The sequence below is a fragment of the Myotis daubentonii genome, chromosome X (assembly GCF_963259705.1).
Source record: "Myotis daubentonii chromosome X, mMyoDau2.1, whole genome shotgun sequence".
NCBI lineage: Eukaryota > Metazoa > Chordata > Mammalia > Chiroptera > Vespertilionidae > Myotis > Myotis daubentonii.
This window is the reverse complement of record NC_081861.1, coordinates 41,527,826-41,548,595: the sequence shown is the minus strand read 5'-3', so window position 1 is coordinate 41,548,595 and position 20,770 is coordinate 41,527,826. Positions and strand designations below refer to the sequence as shown.

At 42.3% G+C, this 20,770-nt stretch overlaps 1 protein-coding gene across 6 annotated transcripts in view; it reads right to left on the bottom strand.

Annotated features, from left to right (window-relative positions):
• KLHL13 (kelch like family member 13) overlaps positions 1-20,770 on the bottom strand; it is a 462,679-nt gene that overhangs the window by 412,116 nt on the left and 29,793 nt on the right. The window contains exon 3 of one of the 6 annotated variants that reach the window (XM_059679895.1): positions 3,845-4,012. The exons of the other annotated variants lie outside the window; for them this stretch is intronic. The gene's annotated coding sequence lies outside the window, so the exon portion shown is untranslated. The remainder of the gene's footprint in view (positions 1-3,844; positions 4,013-20,770) is intronic. 6 annotated transcript variants of the gene reach the window in all.

Here is a 20,770-nt window from a genome sequence, read left to right as displayed (position 1 = left end):
GTGCCTCAAGCCCCAGCAGCAGCAGCAGCACCAGCAGCAGCAGGGGCAGTGGCAGTAGCGGTGGCGGCAGTGCCCACGACCTGCCCGCCCAGGTGTGAGTGGCCCCAAGCGGGCAGTGCATTCCATCAGCTGCCCGCCGGGCGCACACGCATGCAGGCGAAGTCACCAGCGCCTGCTTTCCCACAGGCCTGAGCCCCCAAGCAGCTCATCCCCGGCTGCTTGGGGGCTCAGGCCTGTGGGAAAGCAGGCACGGTGAGCTGGTGATCCCAACGGCCTGATAGCCTAGCAGTGGAAGCGGTGTTGGGACTGCGGACTGGTGAGCAGGCAGATCATGGCCCTGATCGGGCGACACCCACTGTAGCCAGCACATGCCTGATCAGGGGGCGGGGCCAGCAACCAACCTCACAGCCCCTCCCTCCTGCAGGCCTTCCCCTGATCAGACTCTCCCATCCACATCAAGAGCAGGGCGCACAGAGCCTGGACCCTTCCTGGCAGCCCCGAGTCCCTGGGACTGAGAACTCTGATGGCCCTGCCCAGAGAGTAGAGGTGCCGGAGGGGCAGGGACAGGGACCACAGGCCCCCAGGGAGCACTGCAGAGTTGGCGATGAGAGGAGAGGGCCTGTGAAGGGGGAGAAGGTGAAGCCAGTGGACATCAGCCCAGAATCCAGCCCTTCCCCTCCAGAGGCAGCAGGACCTAAACCCAGAACCCCGGCCCAAATTGGAAGAGCCTGAGGGAGCTTCAGGAAGCTCTATGCAAAGCTGCACATTGAGAACGAGAGACTTCGTGAGGCCCTGACCCAGACCATGCTGCGGCTGAAGCAGCTCAAGGTGGAGTTGGAGCGCGCCATGCAGAGGCAAGAGCGCTTTGCAGAGAGGCCGGCCATCCTGGACCTGGCGAGATTTGAGTGCAGGGCCCTGGAGTGCAAGGCCGCTGAACTGGAAGAGGAGCTGAAGGGCCTGTCCAACCTCCGAGCTGACAACCAGTGCCTCAAGGATGAGAATGTGGCCCTGATCTGCGTCATCAGCAAACTGTCCAAGTGACCCTGCAGGACTTGCCCCGGCACCTGCATTTATACAGCTGCTTTTGCCACATGCACCCCTTCCCTGTGTGAACATGAGTGACAGGGCTGTCGAGGAATCTCTGAGAAGCCATAACCTTCCTTGAGATCTCCAGGTTAGGAGGGGAGGACAGAGCCCCCAGGAGCCAAGGGGGCCATCTGAGTCCAGGATGGAGACAGGAGGCTGATCCAGGTAGGGGGACCAGGGCTGCAGGAGGGACCAGAAAGGAACTGGGGACCAGGAAGTGCCAAGACCAGTAGCCAGGACCAGAGTGGTCACCCAGAGGTCCCCTCTCACGTGTGCTGCCACAAGTCACCCCTCCAGCCCCTGAGCAGGGATCCTAGAATGTGCCAAGCATCCTGCCGGCCTGGGCCAGGTGAGCCTGTATATAGGGTCTGTGTGCAATAGGGAGGGATGTCTTCTATTTTTTGCTGCCCCCTCCCCATTGCTGTCCTGGGCAGGGGGAGAAGGTATTTTTCAGACATAGCACAGGCACCACAAGTAAAAGTTGTGAAGTTGCCAAAAAAAAAAAAAAAAAAAAAGAGCAGGCCGGCCGGCCAAATACCCCCTCTCTTCCCAACACCCCTCCCCCCCCACCAGCCCCGCCCTTGATCAACCTGCCCCACCACAATAGGCCCACAGCCTCTCCCCGTGACTGTCTGCCCCTGATTGCACCCCCCTACCCCAAGAGGGGGCAGGGCTGGACGGCCAACGTCCTGCAGCCCTTCCCCAGGCCAGTCCCACCCCTGATCCCCCCACCCCAATAGGGGGCAGGGCTGGCCAGCCAATCTCCTGCAGCCTCTCCCTTTGCCCAGCCCCACCCCAGATTGCCCCCCCTCACCCCAATCAGGGCCAGGGCTGGCTGGCCAACCACCCATGGCTCCTCCCCCAGGCCACTGGCCCCGATTACCACCCCCCACCCCATTTGGGGGGGTGGCTGCCCAGCCCACCAACCACAGCCTCTCCCCATGGCCAGCCCCATCCCCAATCGGCCCCCCAACCCCAATCAGGCTGGAGAGGGGGGGCAGTTGGGAGCAATCAGGCCGGTGGCAGGGGGTAGTTGGGGGTGATCAGGCTGGCAGACAGAGTGGTTAGGGGCAATCAGGCAGGCAGGCAGGCAGGTGTGTGGTTAAGAGCCAGCGGTCCTGAATTGCAAGAGGGATGTCCAACTGCTGGTGCAGGATCGGGCCTAAACCGGCAGTCTGACATCCCCCAAGGAGTCCCAGATTGGAGAAGGTGCAGGCCAGGCTGAGGGACCCCCTCCCCCCCCCCCCCATGCACGAATTTCATGCACCGGGCCTCTAGTTCATTAATAAGATTATATAAGTTTCAAGTGTATAATTCTATAATATATCATCTGTATGTTGTATTATGTGGTCACCACCCAAAGTCTAGTCTCTTTTATCACTATATATTTGACTTCCCTTTACCCACTTCATTCTCTCCCTAACCCCCTCCCTCTCCAGTAACCACCATACTGTTATCTGTATCTATGAGGGGATTTTATTTTTAACAAATTCACTTTAAATATAATACTATAGTTAGGTTGAAAGTAGGAGATGGAAAATGTTATATGATACAAACAAGAGTGGCTATAATAATCCCAGAATATATATAGAGAAAATATGTATGCTAATATACATTAGCAATATATACATATCCTATATAATAAAAGCGTAGTGTGCAAATTGTCCCTTTGACTGGGAGGTCTTCTGGGAGTTCGACCAGGGGGCAGGGCCAGCTGGGGGAAGAGAGGGAGTACCCGACCGGCTGCTGCCAGCCACTAGGGACCCTACCAGTGCACAAATTCTGTGCACTGGGCCTCTAGTTATATATAATAGGTCATTTTATTATTTACATATTATTAAATTAAATAGATATTAATATATAAATAATTATACAAATAAAGACAAAGTATAGTATAAAATATATTTCAGAGCCAAAAGACTCAACTGAGAAAGAGGATATTACATAATGATAAAAGGGCCAATCCATTAAACTACAGCAATCTTAAATGTGTATGCACTAAAATAGAGCTGTAAAATATATAAAGCAAAAAAACTGAACTACAAGAGCAAATAGACAAATCCACAGTTATAGCTGGAGACTTCAACACCCCTCTCCCAGTAATTGACAGAACTAGACAGAAAAACAGCAAGGATAGAGAAGAGAAGAACTCGACTACACTATCAACCAATGGTATCTAATTAACATTATAGAATACTCCACCCAACAGTGAAATATATACATTCTTTTAACTTACCCATGGAAAACATATCAAAATAGGCCCTATCCCAGGCCATAAAACAAACCTTAACAAATATAAAAGGATTGAAATAATTTAGAGATGTTCTCTGACCACAGTGGAATCAAACTAGAACTCAATAACCGAAAGATAAGAAAATTTCCGAATACTTGGAAACTAAGCAACACACTTCTAAACAATTCATGGATCAAAATGGAAGTTTCAGGGGAAATAAAAATATATTGATGTTGAAATGAATGAAATGAAAACACGACATATCAAAATCTGTAAGACAAAGCTAAAGCAGTGATGAGCAGAAAATTTATAGCACTAATTGCATACAAAAGAAAAAATGAAAAGTCTAAAATAAACAATCCAAGTTCCACTTTAAGTAAGTACCTAGCAAAAGAACAAAACAAAGCCAAAACAAGTAGAAGGAAAGATATAATAACGATAGAAGAAATCAATGCAATTGAAAACAGAAAAAATATAAATGAAACAAAGCTGGTTTTCTCTAGAAAGATAAAAAATTTGACAAACCTTGCCCTGACCAGTGTGGGTCAGTTGGTTGGGCATCATCCTGTACACTGAAAGGTTACTGGTTCGATTCTCATTCAGGGTACATGCTGGGTTGCCAGCGCAATCCTGATAGGGGGTGAGCAGGAGGCAACTAATAGATGTTTCACTCACACATTGATGTTCCTCTCTCTAAAAATCAATAAAACTCTTTAAAAACAAATTTTGACAAATCTCTAGTAAGACAGACGAAGGAAAAAGAGAAAAGACACACATTACATGACATACTCTGTGGACATAAAAAAATAACAATGCATGAACAACTCTACACATAAATTTATCAATTTAGATGAAATGAACCAATTCCTCAAAAAAAACACAAATTAACACAATTAACCCAATATGAAATAGATCATTTGAATAGCACTGGTATAGGGAAATTTAATTAGCAATTTAAAAGACTTCAATTTAAAAAAGAGAAATTTCCAGATCCAAATGATCACTGGACTATTGTACCAAACATTTAAAGAAGAATTAACACAAATTCTACAAAATCTCAAATCATCGTATTGCCATGATATAAAAATTATAGTACAAAAAGAGAAAACTATAAGGATGTCACTCCAAGTTGTTCTGCAGCTTGTAATAAGAGAGAAACTGCCACTAGTTTCAAGAGTGTTTCTGACAATGGTATCCAGAACCAGGCTTCCACCCTCTTTGTGACCACAAAGCCAGCTGTAAAGAAGTACAACTTGGCCCAGCTGCTGTGGGTCAGCAGTTGAGTGTCCACCTATGAACCAGGAGGCCATAGTTCAATTCCCGGTCAAGGGCACATGCCCAGATTACGGGCTTAATCCCCAGTAGGGGGCGTGCAGGAGGCAGCCAATCAATGATTCTCTCATCATTGATATTTCTCTCTCTTCCTCTTCCTTCCTCTCTGAAATCAATTAAAAATATTAAAAAAAAAAAAGTACCGCCCTGACCAGTTTGACTCAGTGGCAGAGCATCGGCCTGTGGACTGAAGAGTCCCAGGTTCGATTCCAGTCAAGGGCATGTACCTTGGTTGCGAGCACATCCCCAGTAGGTTGTGTGCAGGAGGCAGTTGATCGATGTTTCTCTCTCATAGATGTTTCTAACTCTCTATCCCTCTCCCTTCCTCTCTGTAAAAAATCAATAAAATATATATTTTAAAAAAGGAAGTACAACCTGTGTAGTCACACAGACTCTCCACTCAGAAGGGTCCCTGCTTAATTTACTGCTCTGCTATTGCCATCTTGAAAGTCTTAATAATTTTACCTTTGAATTTATCCTATATAATAAAAGGCTAATATGCAAATTTTCCCCTCGACCAGGAGTTCAACTGGGAGTTTGACCAGGGGGCGGGGCCAGCCGACCTTGATTGGGGCAGGCTAGCTGAACCCCACCTGTGCACGAATTCATGCACCGGGCCTCTAGTGTTTTATAAGTGAAGTTCAATGGGACAATGGATCATGCTGTGTGAGCAGAGAAGACATGTGGAAGAAAATAAAAGCTTTACATTTTGTTACTTTCAACAACAAATATTTCTTGCTTTTGAAAAAAAGCATTATTTTGCACTGGGCCTGGCCAATTAGGTAGCCAGTCCTGCATGACCACTATTTTCCCTGAAAGACACATCAGTAACTGGCTCAACTCTGCCAATAAGATACTCTAGCTCTGCTTTAAGAAACCTAGAACTTTATACCTTTTGTGCTTTCGCCCCTCAATTTCACAAAAAAAATTTATCAAAGGGAAATTAGAAAATATGCTTAATCAAAAAGGACAATATATAAAAATCCTTGCTAATCCCAAGACCCAGAAATAATCACTCTTAATATTTTGGCATATGTCCTCTTTATATGCACATGTACTCATTTTTGTAAAAATCACATTTTTCGTAATCTGCTCTTTTACTATATTAATATATTTTTAAAATTTTCATGTCAATAAATATATGCGTTATTTTTATTTTCAAAAGGAAATTTACTGATTTCCCTAATTAGAAAATATTAATTCATAAAAAGTGAAAATTGTACTTAATAGCACCATCCACCAATAATCATGGCTAATAATATAATACAGATACTTTGAGACTTTCATATATACATATATATACATACATATATGTCATGTATTATATATACATATTTAAAATGTGGTCATACTATGTACAGTCATATAATCTCTATTTTCCTATAGAATATGGATACATATCCATGTGAACATAGATCACTATAGATTTTTACCTAAATTAGATTATCCTATACATAATATTCTCCATCCTGATTTTATCCTAACAATATCACTCAGATATGTTTTCCATTCCAATATACAGAGATTACTCTTAGTCTCTGTAATGACTGAAGACTTAATAAAATAAAAGTTATTAATATTCATTATATAGGTATATTATAATATAACCATTTCTCAAATGATAAACATTTAGGCCATTTCTAGTTTTTCACATTTTAAAACAATATTATGATGAACATTTGTGTGTGTGTGTGTGTGTGTGTGTGTATGAGTATGCATCTTTGAACTCTTGTCCAATTATTTCTTTAGAATAAAAATCTAGATGTGTAGGATTAAAGAATATGAACATATTCTTTCAGTTCATATGAGCAATATGTGTAGCTACTTTAATTTTTTCTATCTAAAGTTTCCCAAAAACCCTTACCCCTCTGAATGATACAGGAGGCATGCAGACATAAACTTGCCAATTAAATATACCTGTAACTTTATTTATTTTCTATTATAGTTAACTTTCAATATTATTTTGTATTGGTTTCAGATGTAGAGCATAGTGATTAGACTTTACAAAATGTTCCCCTCAATATTTCCAGTCCCCAGTTGGCACCCTACACATTATTGACTATACTCCCTATGCTGTACTTTACATCCTCGTGACTATTTTGTAACTGTCAATTTGTACTTCTCAATGTCTTCACCTCTTTCACCCAGTCCAACCTCTGCCTCCCTCTGGCAACCACCAGTCAGCTCTCTATGCAACATACCTTTAACTTTTGAAGTTTAAAAAAAAAACATTTTTCTCTTTCAAATAATCTCCTTTGAATAAATGTTGAGACTTTCAAGATTTCTCTCCCTCTTCCTCCCCAAGATTTCCTTATGGCAGTATCCTAGCCATTGATTTGATTTTTCTTTGGGTCTCTGCTGGTCTTTCATTCCACATTGTCTCTGGGTACCATCAGAAGCCATGGAGTTGATGCTGGTATCTTTATCTAGTCTGATATTTGAGACTAATGATGTCTACCTTCTTGGTTTTATCATGTGGCACCCCCACCACAGCTTATTGCTATGGGAGATCCTACACAAGCATAACTACTGTCCCTATGATCCATCTCTAAAGATTGGTCACTCAAAGTCTCTGCTTAAGGTCATGTCATGCCAGTGTAATTTGGGGAGTAAGCTGGCCCATGCCCCATTAACTTTCCAGAATCTTCTCCAGGTCCCAGCTATGCCATTCTTAGTGCCATGATAAACTAGGGGATAATTTTTCCTTAATCTAACTCATTATGCCATCATGCTATTTTTAACCTCTAATCTGGGTGGCATCCTGTTAGACATGATACTTTTCTAGAGGAGTTTACCATTTTTCCAGTTTCTACTTCGGGATGCAAAGAATTGTCTCTGCTGCCCTAAGAACCTCCCAAACTTATTTAGGACTACCCCCTTCTTCTCCAGAGGTAGCCCTTTTAGGAACTAGAAATGGCTACATTTTATCTCTTCTTCCTATCTGGACAAGATAAAATATTCCTTCTAATGGTGGCATTCACTCTCTATTCCCCAGCGACTTAATAATGAGAAGCTATCAGATTACCAAAAAGGTAACACATTGAGAGGTATTTCAAAAAATATCTATGTCACATACATTTGAAAGCCTTAATACTATTATGGAATTACTCTACCAAATATATACAGTTCCAATTTAAACTCCCACTTGCAGTTTATGAGATGTCATTCCCCATAGTCTTTCAGCAATGGCCATTGAAATTGGCCAACCTGTTATGCAAAATCTTGTTATCTCAATCTTTTGGCATGCATTTCTTTGAGTACTAATGAGGTTGACAGGTGTTGTTTTTTTTAATACATATTTATATGTTCTTTGATGAATTTCCTGTTCATGATCCATTATTCTGCTCATCTTTTTATATTTTTCTTGATTTATGAGTTTGTTACATAATAAGAATATTAACCCAAGTTTGTCATTGCCTTTTAATTTTATTTATTCATTTTTGCTTTTCAGAATTTTAAAAATTCTTACAAAATCAAATCTATCTTATGTTTTCCTTTTATGTTTTGTTTTTGTCTTCATGCTTACAAGAACCTTCTACACACTGATTATATGAATCTGCATCTACATTTTATTTTGTACTCCATGTTTTAATGTTTTCATTTAAGTATGTAATACATTTCAAAATTATTTGGTGCAACATGTAAAGTAAGGCTCTTTATTTCCCAAATGATTAACAAGTTGTAATCATGTCCTGTTGCTCTTTGTAAAGAATAAAATAGCCCAGCTGGCTTGGCTTAGTGGTTGAGCATCGACCTATGAACCAGGAGGTCAGGGTTCAATTCCCAGTCAGGACACAAGTCTGGGTTGAGGGCTTGATCCCCAGCATGGGGCATGCAGGAGGCAGCTGATCAATGATTCTGTCTCATCATTGATGTTTCTAACTCCCTCTCCCTCTCCCTTCCTCTCTGAAACCAATACAAATAGATTTTTAATAAAGAATAAAAGTAGCCTCAGGTAGTGTTGCTCAGTGGCTAGAGTACCAGACTGCACACCGAAGAGTTTAGGATTCGATTCCTTATCAATGACATGTCCCTGGGTTGCAGGTTGATCCCGGGCCCTGGTCAAGACACATGCAAGAGACAACCAATTGATGTGTCCCTGGCTGCAGCCACAACATGTCAGCAATTGAAATACCTGTTTACCTTTCTCTTTATCTTTGTCTATATTATCCCAACAAACTCCTAAGTTATTAAAAATAAACTCTAATTCTATGGAGAGAGCCAATTTTTATTTTTCCATCACCATTTATTCCCTCTATGCCCTCTTCCACCTCCACCCAACCACCCCCGAAATCACGATTTTTTAACATGTCATGCAAGACCATCCATGTTCCAACCTTCTCTATAATCTAACTAGAAGCCCGGTGCATGAAAGTTCATGCACTCAGGAGGAGTCCCTCAGCCCGGCATGCACCCTCTCACAATCCGGGACCCCTCGGGCAGGGTCCCTAGGCCTGGCCTGAAATCGGGGCCTATTGGGGCTTTCCTTCCCCTGGCTGCAGGCAGCTGGCCCTACCCCCACCGCTGCCACTGCTTGCTATCTGTGCAGCGCTGTCCCCGCTCCCCTGCCACCGGTGGTCTCCCTCTGCAGGTGACAGGCTGGGGTGCGATGGCTTGGCTGGCCTGGGCCTCCCTCTTTCTTTGCTGGGGGTTGAGGCCAGCGCTGTGAGGGACCATCTGCCTACCTGATCTCCCCAAACCGCTGGCCTGCCTACCTGATCACCCCTAACCACACGCCTGCCTACCTGATCACCCTTAACTGTTGGACTGCCTACCTGATCACCCTTAACCACTCTGCCTGCCTGCCTGCCTGATTGCTCCTAACTGCTTGCTTGGGGGCGGGGCCAGCCCGGCCAGGGGCCATCAGCCTACCTGATCTCCCCTAACTGCTGGCCTGCCTACCTGATTGCCCTTAACCACTTGCCTGCCTACCTGATCACCCCTAACCATTCTGCCTGCCTGCCTGCCTGATTGCCCCTAACCGCTTGCTTGGGGGTGGGGCCAGCCCTCGAGGGGCTGTGGTGGTCTGGGCTCTGGTTGTTTCAGTCATGATGCCTCTGGCCTTTTATTATATAGGATTCCTCACTACTCTCTGCCTAAAAATGCCTCAGCCACCCCCACCACTTTCATCTACCTAAATCCCATGTAATTCTTTATTTTTTGTTTACTCTCATTTTTTTCTTTTTTGCTCAATCTCTCCACATCCCCCATCCAGCACCACCACCCTCCCAGACAGCTGTCAGCCTGCTCTCTATCTATGACTCTGTCTCTATTTGGCTTGTTAGTTTCTTTTGTTCATTAGATTCCACATATGAATGAAGTCATATGGTACTTGTCTTTCTCTGACTGGCTTATTTCACTTAGCATAATGCTCTCCAAATCCTCACCTCAGGTATCATCATCTCCAGAAAATTCTCCCTTGTATCATCTCCCCAAAGACTGGGTTAAGAATCTTTCATACATCCTCCTACAGTATATAATGCAAAGTTCTACTAGTTCTTAGTTCATTGCACTATAATTATATTTTTGTGAGCTGGTGAACTCACTTGATCATAGTTCCCTCTTAAAGGGAGAGGCTCTGTCTCCTCACTGTGTATCCTCAAGGTCTAACCATATATGGCACACAATAATAAATACTTGCTGAATAAATTAGCAAATAAATGAACTGTGTTCTATCCTTTGATTGCTAAATCAATCTCCCCACCCCAATCCAATAATGAAGAAGCGCCTTGGAGTATGGAGAAAATCTGCTTCAAACCCAGTCATAAACACATTTTGAGAAATTTCTAAAATTTGACTAAGACTGTTTAGCATTGTGCATATATAACTTCTATACAAAAATATTTGCCAAATGGATAACATCATTGAGTGAACTGACTGTTCTAATAAAGAATAACTTGCCCACGGATGTGGCTCAGTGGTTTAGTGTCAACCTATGAACCAAGAGGTCACAGTTTGATTCCTGGTTGCACATGCCCAAGTTGTGGGCTGGATCCCCAGTAGGGTGTGTGCAGGAAGCAGCCAATCAATGATTCTCATTATTGATGTCTCTATCTCTCCCTTCCTCTCTCTGAAATAAATTTTAAAAAATTTTTAAAGAAAAACTTATATTTTATATAATTTCTTATTGTGATTATCTGCTTATGTATCTGTGTCTCCCATGAGACTAAGAGCTTCTTAAACTTCCACACCCATTACAATGCTTGACACATAGTAAGCACTCAGCAAAAGCTTCTTGAATGAATATACAGGGTGGGACAAAAGTAGGTTTACAATTGTTCACGTGGAAAATAATACAATAATTAATATATATATATATAAAAAGCCAGCGCGCTGTAATGACCAAAACGACCAGTCACTGTGACACCCACTGCAGCCAGCAAACTGCCAGATCAGGGGGGGGCTGGCCAGCCAACCTCCTGCAGCCCCTCCCCCCAGCTGGCTCCACCCCCAATGGGCCCCCACCATCCCAATGGGCCCGCGGCCCCTTCCCCTAGCCAGCTCCGCCCCCCAACCAGCCCCCCCACTTTGATCAGGGGCAGGGCTGGCCAGCCAACCACCCATGACCCCTCCCCCAGGCCGCTGGCCCCCAATCGGCCCTCCCAACCCATACGGGGGAGGGGCAGCCGGCCCACCACCCACAGCCCCTCCCCACAGCCGGCCCCAACCCTGATCAGCCCCCACCATCCCGATCGGCCCGGCCCTGATCGGGCCCCAATGGGGTGGGCTGGCCAACCAACCTCCCGCCATCTCCTCCTCCTGACAGGCCCCCCCTCCCAATCTGCCAAATGGGGCCAGGCTAGCGGGACCCCAACCATGCACGAATTCATGCACTGGGCCTCTAGTAAATAATAATACAAGAATAAACTCTGTTTCATGTACTCATAACTGTAAACCTACTTTTGCCCTATATAAGACAAACATTCATACTGTTTCCTCTATCAGAAATTCCTCTTCTCCCTCTCCTTTTCCATCTAAAAAAATTTACTTGTCCTTCAGAGTTCAGCCCTTTCTGACTCAGCATAAAGCAGAAATAGTCACTTCCTCCTTTGGGCTACAGTAGTTCATTATACATATCGTTCTCGTAGCCTCTATTATGTATACTGTTACTGAATGTATTTAGTTAAATTTAAACACCATCATCCACTACTTGTGAACTCCTCAAAAGCAAGAACTTTATCTTATTTACATTTGTATCTTCACGTACTCTACCTAAAAATTGCAGGCCCTAAACAATAGCTTGTTAAATTAGATTGAAGGAGGGGTATCAGTATGAATAGAAAGGAGATATATATATATGTATTATGACAAGTATTTTTCTAAAAACTAATAAATACAACTGGGATAAAATATATCAATAAATTAAAGGATTAATGTACTTAAAGAATAGAGTTCCTTCAAATTAATAAGAAAAGAGAATACAAAGAGAAAATAGGCAAACAGGCCATTCAAAGATAAGTACACATTTCCAATAAGATATTTTAAATGTTCAGCCTAATAATCAAAACACGCAAATATAAACAATGAAATCTTTTACTATCAGGTTGGTAAAAATGAAAACGATCAAGTACTTGTTAATACCCAACACTACTGCTGAGGGTGCGGAAAAATGGACTCTCTTAAATGCTATTGGTGAGAATGACTGTAAATTGCTTCAAACTTTTCAGAAGGCAAATTACTATTAAAGTTCTATAATAAATTTTATAAAAATATTAATTATATATTATGTTACAATTTTACATGTGTATACCCAATCATCTAGCAACTGCATAGTGTACCTTACATATCATATTTATTTCATTCACACCGGCCATCCAAACCTCTCATTTATTATAATTATATCTCTTACTCTTCTAAGATAACCAAATCTCTCACTCACCTTACCCTCCTAAATTCTTCTACTGTGTCCTCTGGAACTCCATTTTTATCAGCATTAAACTTTGCTATATTCTTAGCCTCTTCCATAAATGTCCCCTTCACCTTCTTGTTCTCATCAAAACCTCACACTTCCCTAAACACACTGTTTTCCCTGAAACCCTCACAAATGAAGGCTGTGTCTCTTCCACATAAGGCACACCACTAGACTTGGAGGTAAATTGCTGTCCTTGTTGCCCATTGTCCTATCAGCCAATTTCTAACTCATTCCTCCTTAAAAGTCACCAGCTACACACCTTGTTGCTGACATCTAGCCCTCGGTCACTTAATACTTTGCCATCAGTCTTATATTCTGCTCTCCAAAACTATTGCTGTCATTCTTGATGACTGATATTCACATGGATGATCACTGAACTCCTCTAGTCAATCATCCAATGATGTTTTTCTCCAGGCTACTTTAGCTGCCTACTTTTACAGCATAACTTAAACTTTTTAGTTACCATAACTGAGCCACATATCAATGTCACACTGAAAACTCAAAGATAATACAGCAATGTCTTTAAAATTCTGAAGAAAAATTATTTCCAAACTAAATTCTATATTCAGGCAAACTATTAATCAAGTGAATGAATATATCAAAGACATTTTAAACTGGCAAGATTTCAAATAACCCCTGATGCCTGGATCAGTTGAGGATTCTCATCCCCCTCTCCCTCCAACACAAAGACACACAAGTGTTATGACCATTCTTGAGAGGTAAAGGTTGACTATGGTGAGCGTAAAAAATAGAGGGCTGCCCATTTCCTCTGGTCATATTTCTACAGAATGTTCAAAACTAAGTCCACACTTCTACAGCTTTGACAAATACCCTGACAACTGTGAGCACTGTTTCTCAGGACAAGTGACTTACTGGTTATCTTGCTCTCCAAAATATTTTTTATCAAAAGAAAAAGCTCTGATTTTAGAGTTTGTCAATTTTCATGATGTAACTATTCCTATTATGATGAATTTCAAGCTGGCAGGAAAGCATCAATTTCCTAAAAATGTAATCATTAGCCAACACAAGCCTGGTCCAGCACACAGCTGTGTGACACAAAAGCACTCACTTTTGACTTTACACATAAACTTTCTCAGAAGGCATTCATATAAACTTAAGGCACAGGCTCTGCCCCTGAGACTCTTCCTCCAAGAGTCTTCATTTAATAACTAGTGGCCCAGTGTATGAAATTTGTGCATGGGCGGGGGCGTGTCCCTCAGACTGGCCTGCACCCTCTCCAATCTGGGAACCCTTGGGGGATGTCCAACTCACAATCCGGGACCAATGGCTCCTAACCACTCACCTGCCTGCCTGCCTGATCGCCCCTAACCACTCTGCCTGCCGGCCTGCTCGCCCCCAACTGCCCCCCCCACTGGCCTGCTCGCCCCCAACTGCCCCCCCCCCCCCCGTGCCGGTCTGCTCATCCCCAACTGCCCCCCCTGCTGGCCTTCTCACCTCCAACTCCCCCTCCGCCAGCCTGCTCACCCCTAACTGCCCCCCCACTGGCCTGCTTGCCCCCAACTGGCCCCCCCTGCCGGCCTGCTTACACCCCCAACTGCTGCCTCCTGCAAGCCTGATCACCCCTAACCGCCTCGGCCCCGCCACCATGGCTTTGTCCGGAAGGACGTCCGGAAGGTCTCCCAGTCTAATTATCATATTACCCTTTTATTAGTATAGATGGCAATACTGCTCTTTCCTAACACAGGAAGGTTAGTGCTTGCTACTCAATTTTCCTTAAACAAATACATATATATAGGTGCTTAATATATAAATAAAGAAAACAAAGGGAAAAAAACACTACTGGTGAGAGTATAATTGGACACATTCTTCTTAGAGGAAAATCTGGTTGTATTTCTAACAAAATATTAAATACATTTTTCAACCCTGCAATTCCTCTTCAGGAGTGCTAGCCTTCAGACATACTTGCATAAGTGTTCAAATTATAGCTACAAGAATGAAAGAAAATGCCCATCAATAGGGTACTGATTAAATATACAGACAGTCCTCGGGTTACATCGGACTCGACGTACATCGTTTCATGGTTACGTCGCCATCTCCCATTTATTTATTTTTTAAAAAGTTCCATCATTTCAATGTATGTACATATGTGCTTTATGTGTTTTATTATTTATTTAGCACAAGTAAAGGTCAGGAATTGTTATCTTTCTTTTAATTTTTTTTACTGTTTGTCTTCATCACTGCTGTGTATGTGCTCCATGTGAGTGACGTAGGTGCTTATGTAGGTGGGTTCCGACTTACAGTGAAAATTGAGTTAGGTCGCGCCATAGGAACGGATCTCCGACATAACCCGAGGACCTACTATATTACAAGATATTCATACAATGGAATGTATGCATCTGCTAAAAATAACAAAGAAACACTGATATGGGAAATGCTTCTGACTTGTAACATTAAAAAAGCAATATGGCTCTGGCCAGTGTGGCTCAGTTGGTTGAGCATCATCCTATGCACCAAAAGATCACTGGTTTGATTATCAGTCAGAGCACATGCCAAGGTTGTGGGTTCAGTCTTTTGTTAGGGTCCATACGGGAGGCAACCTATTAATGTTTCTCACATCAATGTTTCTCTCTCCCTCTCCCTTACTCTCTCTCTAAAACCAATAAAAACAATATTTTTAAAAAGCAACATGTACATCAATATTTATGGCATGATTTTATTTGTGAAAAAACTATATGTGTGTATATACATATGTATGTATGTAGGGGGAAAAGCATATATATACAGGCATCCCTCATTTTCCACACACACACACACAAAAAAAACCCTATATTACTACCTGTTTTCACTAACCAAAAGAAATCTAAATAGGATTTTCACTTTTATGAAAAAAGCTATTACCAGCCCTGGCCAGTGTAATTCAGTTGGTTGGAGCTTCATTCTGTACACCAAAAGGTCTCGGGTTCGATTCAGGGTCAGGGCACATACCCAGGTTTCAGGGTCAATCCCAGGTCAGGGCCCATGCAGGAGGCAACTGATGGATGTCTTTCTCTCCTCTCTCCTCTCTCTCCCTTTCTCTCCCTTTCTCTCTCTCTCTCTCTCTCTCTCTCTCTCTCTCTCTCTCTCTCTCTCTCTCTCTCTCATCAATTTTAAAAAATTTTAAGCTATTACCGTACTGATGTAGTAGGTCTTCACTTTATGTCACTTTGGCTTAGGAAAGATTTCATACGTTTCGGATAGCAGGGAAAGCCTGTATATATAAAAGCATTCAAAAATATTTTGGCCCTAGTCGGTTTGGCTCAGTGGATAGAGCATCAACCTGTGGACTGAAGGGTCCCAGGTTCAATTCCAGTCAAGGGCACATGCCCGGGTTACAGACTGGATCCCCAGTAGGAGGTGTGCAGGAGGCAGCCTATCAATGATTCTCTCTCATCATTGATGTTTCTATCTCTTTCTCCCTCTCCCTTCCTCTCTGATATCAATGAAAAAATATATTTTTAAAAGATATTTTGAAGAAAACTCACTGCACTATTCATTATGTTTACCTCTTATGGAAGAATATGACTGAGGAGCAGCTGGAGGAAGACTAACAATTATAAAATTTAACTTCTATATTGTTTGAATGCTTATAAGCATGTTTTCTTATACAGTGGGGCCTTGACTTACAAGTGTCTCGACTAACGAGTTTTTCGAGATACGAGCTGTCTCTCGGCCGATTTTTTGCTTTGAGTTGCGAGTTAAAATTCGGGTTATGAGCCAGCTTCAGATACCCCACCACTAGTTGGCGCAGCGAACGTCACAGTGAACTCCACAACATCAGCCCAGCATCGCGTGTCTGACTCGTTCACTTTAAGATTTGACATACGAGTAATTTGAGTTATGAGCTCCATCATGGAACGAATTAAACTTGTAAGTCAAAGCCCCACTGTATATTTCTTATATATTTCTAATATAAAAATGCTAATGTTTGCATAGCTAGTAAGGAAATTTTAAAAATATATATTTAATAACATTTTTTAATATATTTTATTGATTTTTTACAGAGAGGAAGGGAGAGGGATAGAGTTAGAAACATCAATGAGAGAGAAACATCGATTACCTGCCTCCTGCACACTCCCTACTGGGGATGTGCCCGCAACCAAGGTATATGCCCTTGACCAGAATAGAACCTGGGACCCTTCAGTCCACAGGCTGGCACTTTATCCACTGAGCCAAATCGGTTAGGACTGATAACATGTAATTTAGCATAGCTCTGATTGGGACCTCTTTTAAGAGTAATCCACATTACTTTTGTCAAAGCAGCTTATGGATAATATGGAATCACAAGCACAATAAAAAAATGGTATAGCTCTGACTCCACTACCATCTGTTCTGCAGAAGTTATAAATAATCCTTCTTAAGTTTTTCCCAAATATTTCTAGCAATAAATCTCCAGAGCTTTCTCACATATGCTCTGTAAATGAGTCTGCTTTAATGCCATGTGGTGCCTGCCAATTTTCCTCCAGTAATAATGTCTCCCCTTCCTGTTATCACCAAGAGTGGCTAGCATGCCAACAAAGCCCATGAAGGCAACATGAGCTGATATCTGAGCTAAAGGCACCAATGCTGGTTGTCAAAGATACAAAAAGGTACCATTGCCAACAGAGCTACTGCCTTCAACAATGCCACTGCCAATGTTGCTGCCACTATCACCATCATCTTGGTACCACTCTGTCCCTCACCATCCATCCAATTTATCTATAAGTCCTATGGATTCAACCTCCAAAACATATCTCAAATATGCCAACTTCTTTCAAAATCCATTATTATCACCATGGCCCAAACTACCAACCACCCTATCTTACTTGGACTACTATACTATATATAGCTCCTACAGATTGGTTTTCCTGTTTCTATTTTTACAATGGTAGTAAAAATGATCCTTTAAAGATGTAAATTAGACTTTATCATTTCCCTGCTTAAAACCAATTAGTTACTTAGATTATACTTACATTAAAATTCAGACTCTTCACAATGACTTACTTGATTGTACATGATGTAGTCTAGCCTCTGTCTTCCTCTAGAACCTCATCTAGTGTTACTCTCTCCTCAATCAATCAGGTAAAAAAAAAAAAATCGGGTGTAGCAATACCAGCCTCCTTTCTTCTTAAACATGTCAAGCTTTCCTTTGGGTCATTATATTTGCTTTTTCCCTTGCCTAGAATGTTCTTCTACCTGCATTTCATATGGGTACCTCCTTCTTGTCATTCATACCTTACCTTAAATGTCCCCTCTGCAGAGAGCAACCTTCCCTGATTTACCCATCCAAATAGGTACCTACTCATTCTCTATCACATCACTCTATTTAATACTCTGCACAAAATCTTTGATGTATGTATTCTAATTTTTGACAGTAGCAGCTTGAGTCTGAGTGGTAATATGAACAGAGTCCTCCAGCTGACTCACATGTAATGGAACATGTAACATAAATAAGAAATAAATCTTTGTTGTTTTAAGTCAGAGAACTTAAACATAGCACTTCTCACTACCTGACATCGTTTAATTTGTCCATCTCCACCAACAAAATCACTAGAATCCATGATTCAAAGAGAACCTTGTAAATTCTGTTTGCCACTGTATCCTTAGCACCTAGACAGGCACATGGTACAGGTCCTCAATAAAATTTTGCTTAATGAAGGAATCATCATCACCAGTACAACCAATGTTGTTGACAGTGTCAAAGCTGTTGACTTTTTGTGCTGAACTCAGCCTTATATACATACTAGGGGCCTGATGCACAAAATTCATAGAAGAGCCTTGGCCCCGGCCCCCACCCACCGCCGTGGCTGGGGGGGCCTCTGCTACCTCTGCCTCGGCCCCTGCCTGCTGAGGCTTTGTCCTGAAGGAAAGACGTCCAGAAGGATGTCCGGTCTAATTAGCATATTATGCTTTTATTATTATAAGTATAAATTTCCTTATTCAACTCAGTAGCTACCTTGCTGAGTTTTAGAAAACACCATTATTTTAATTTTTACTATCTTGTAACTCCTTAAGCTTAAGTCTCAGGTAGGGCAATTCAGGTTTGGCCTCAAGTATGACTCCCTGGGGGCTAAACCCAAGGGTGATTTGATTGAGAGACACATACTGCACCCAGAATCACTTGTCCCCTGCCACATAGGCCTTGACTCAACCCTGTGTATCTCTAGGCTCTCATCTGATATGTAAATCGACCGAACAGCAGAATGACCTGCAGAATGACCAGTCGCTATGATGCACACTGACTACCAGGGAGCAGACGCTCAAGGCAGGAGCTGCCCCTAGCCCGCAGGCCCTGACCTGTGGTGGCGGTGGGGGGCGGGGCCAGCAAGTGGGTGATACCAGGCCAGCCAAGGCGGGTGTGAGCGGGGGCCCCAATCACCCCCTGGTTGCCCTACAGATCAGCCCTGAATGCTGGCCAGGCCTAGGGACCCTACCTATGCATGAATTTCATACACCGGGCCTCTAGTTCTTTATAGTAGCAGTTCTCAAACTTAGCTGCACAAAGAATTACCTGAAGAAACTTAAATATTAATGTCTGGCCAGGTCCCACCCTCAGAGGTTTTGATTATTTGGTCTGGGATACATTGTGGGTGTGGGATTTAAAAAAGAAACTCTCTAAGTGATTCTGATGTGTAGCCAAGGTTGACAACCACTGTTTTTAGAATAAAATAGGTCAATTTCAAGTCATCTTGAGTCTCCCTGAATACAATGAATAAAAAATTTAGGCTCAAGTTGGGACCCCTGCTGCATAGATGTGCTGCCACATAGTAATGTTGAAATATTAATACAATAATATTTTGACCAAACCAGGATTCTGAAGATACATTTCATGATCCCATGAGCTGAGTTGAGGCACTTTTAAGAATTGTAGTATGTGCTTATTGTCACTAGAGGGCTGTCAGGTAAATAAAAAAGGAAGAAACAAAATTTCAAACTTCAGAGATTCCACTTATTCCCATAGTTCCTATCATTGTGATGAGTACAAATCTAAACTTTCGATCACTTGCCTTAAATACTTTTCAAATGTCCAGTTCTGTATATTCAAGTGCATCCTAGTGATTTCTTCCTGATTTTCCTTCCCCTCACATTTAACCATACACTAAAATCAAACACATGCCTCCCCAAACTGACTTCCCTTTCTGACTTCTGTTTCTGCCAATGATTTTATGCTCCTACTCACTCAAACAAAAAACTCCACAGTCCTTTTCCCATGTGTCCCCTCCCTCAGTGCCCTAAGCTAATTTTACCTCCTGAATATTTCTTACATCCATTTCTATTCCTTTATCCCCACTGCCATGGTCTTGATTTAGACAAAGGACTACTCACCTGGATTTCTGTAATAACCTCCTAAGGGATCTCTCTAACTCAGCTTGGAGTCCTCTACCCTTTCCTTAACACTGCCACCAGAATGAATTTTTAAAACAAAAAAATCTGATCATGATCATTTCAATTCCCTGCTTAAAACCCTTCTGTGGCTCCATACACAATAAAGTACAAACATCTCTTAGGACCTTTAAATTCTGGCTCTTGCCTACTTCCCCAAACACATCTTTCACAGCCCCCTTCTCTTGCATGCTAAGATCTAATGTCTCCAAACTTTCAGTTCCCCCATCTGTGCCTTTGTAAGTGCTATTTCTTCTGCCTATAATTCCCTTCCTCCTCTTTTTATCCTGTTGAGCAGCTCATTCTTCAAAATTCAGCTATTGTGGTTTCCTTCTCTTTCCAGGCCACAGTAGTCACTCAGGTGTCACGTGAGCATCAGGATTTTTTCAAAGCTCTCCAGGTAATTCTGATGTGTAGCCAAGGTTGAGAACCACTGCTACCATATATCTCTAACACTATACTGTATTTCAACCAGTTTGTAGCATATCTGTCCTCCTTTCTAAACTGTAAGGTCACTGAGGGAATAAACCACGTTTTATTCAATTTTGCAATCCTAGTATAAGTGGAGAAAACATGAATGAATGAGTCAATAAACTCTACCAGTAATATAAAAATACAAGTTTCCATTAACATTTTCATCATAGCATAATTATATATAGTTCTTTTATAAAAATATGATGTAACATTACCTTATAAGAACATAAGACTTGTCTTTCTGATTTAGACTGATATTGTCACCAATCATATAAAAAATGATTGTCCTCACTGAAAATTACCTCACTCTGCTCAAAGATATACTTCCTGTAGTAATTTTTATAAAACCATTATAAGTGAATTAATAAGTGTCT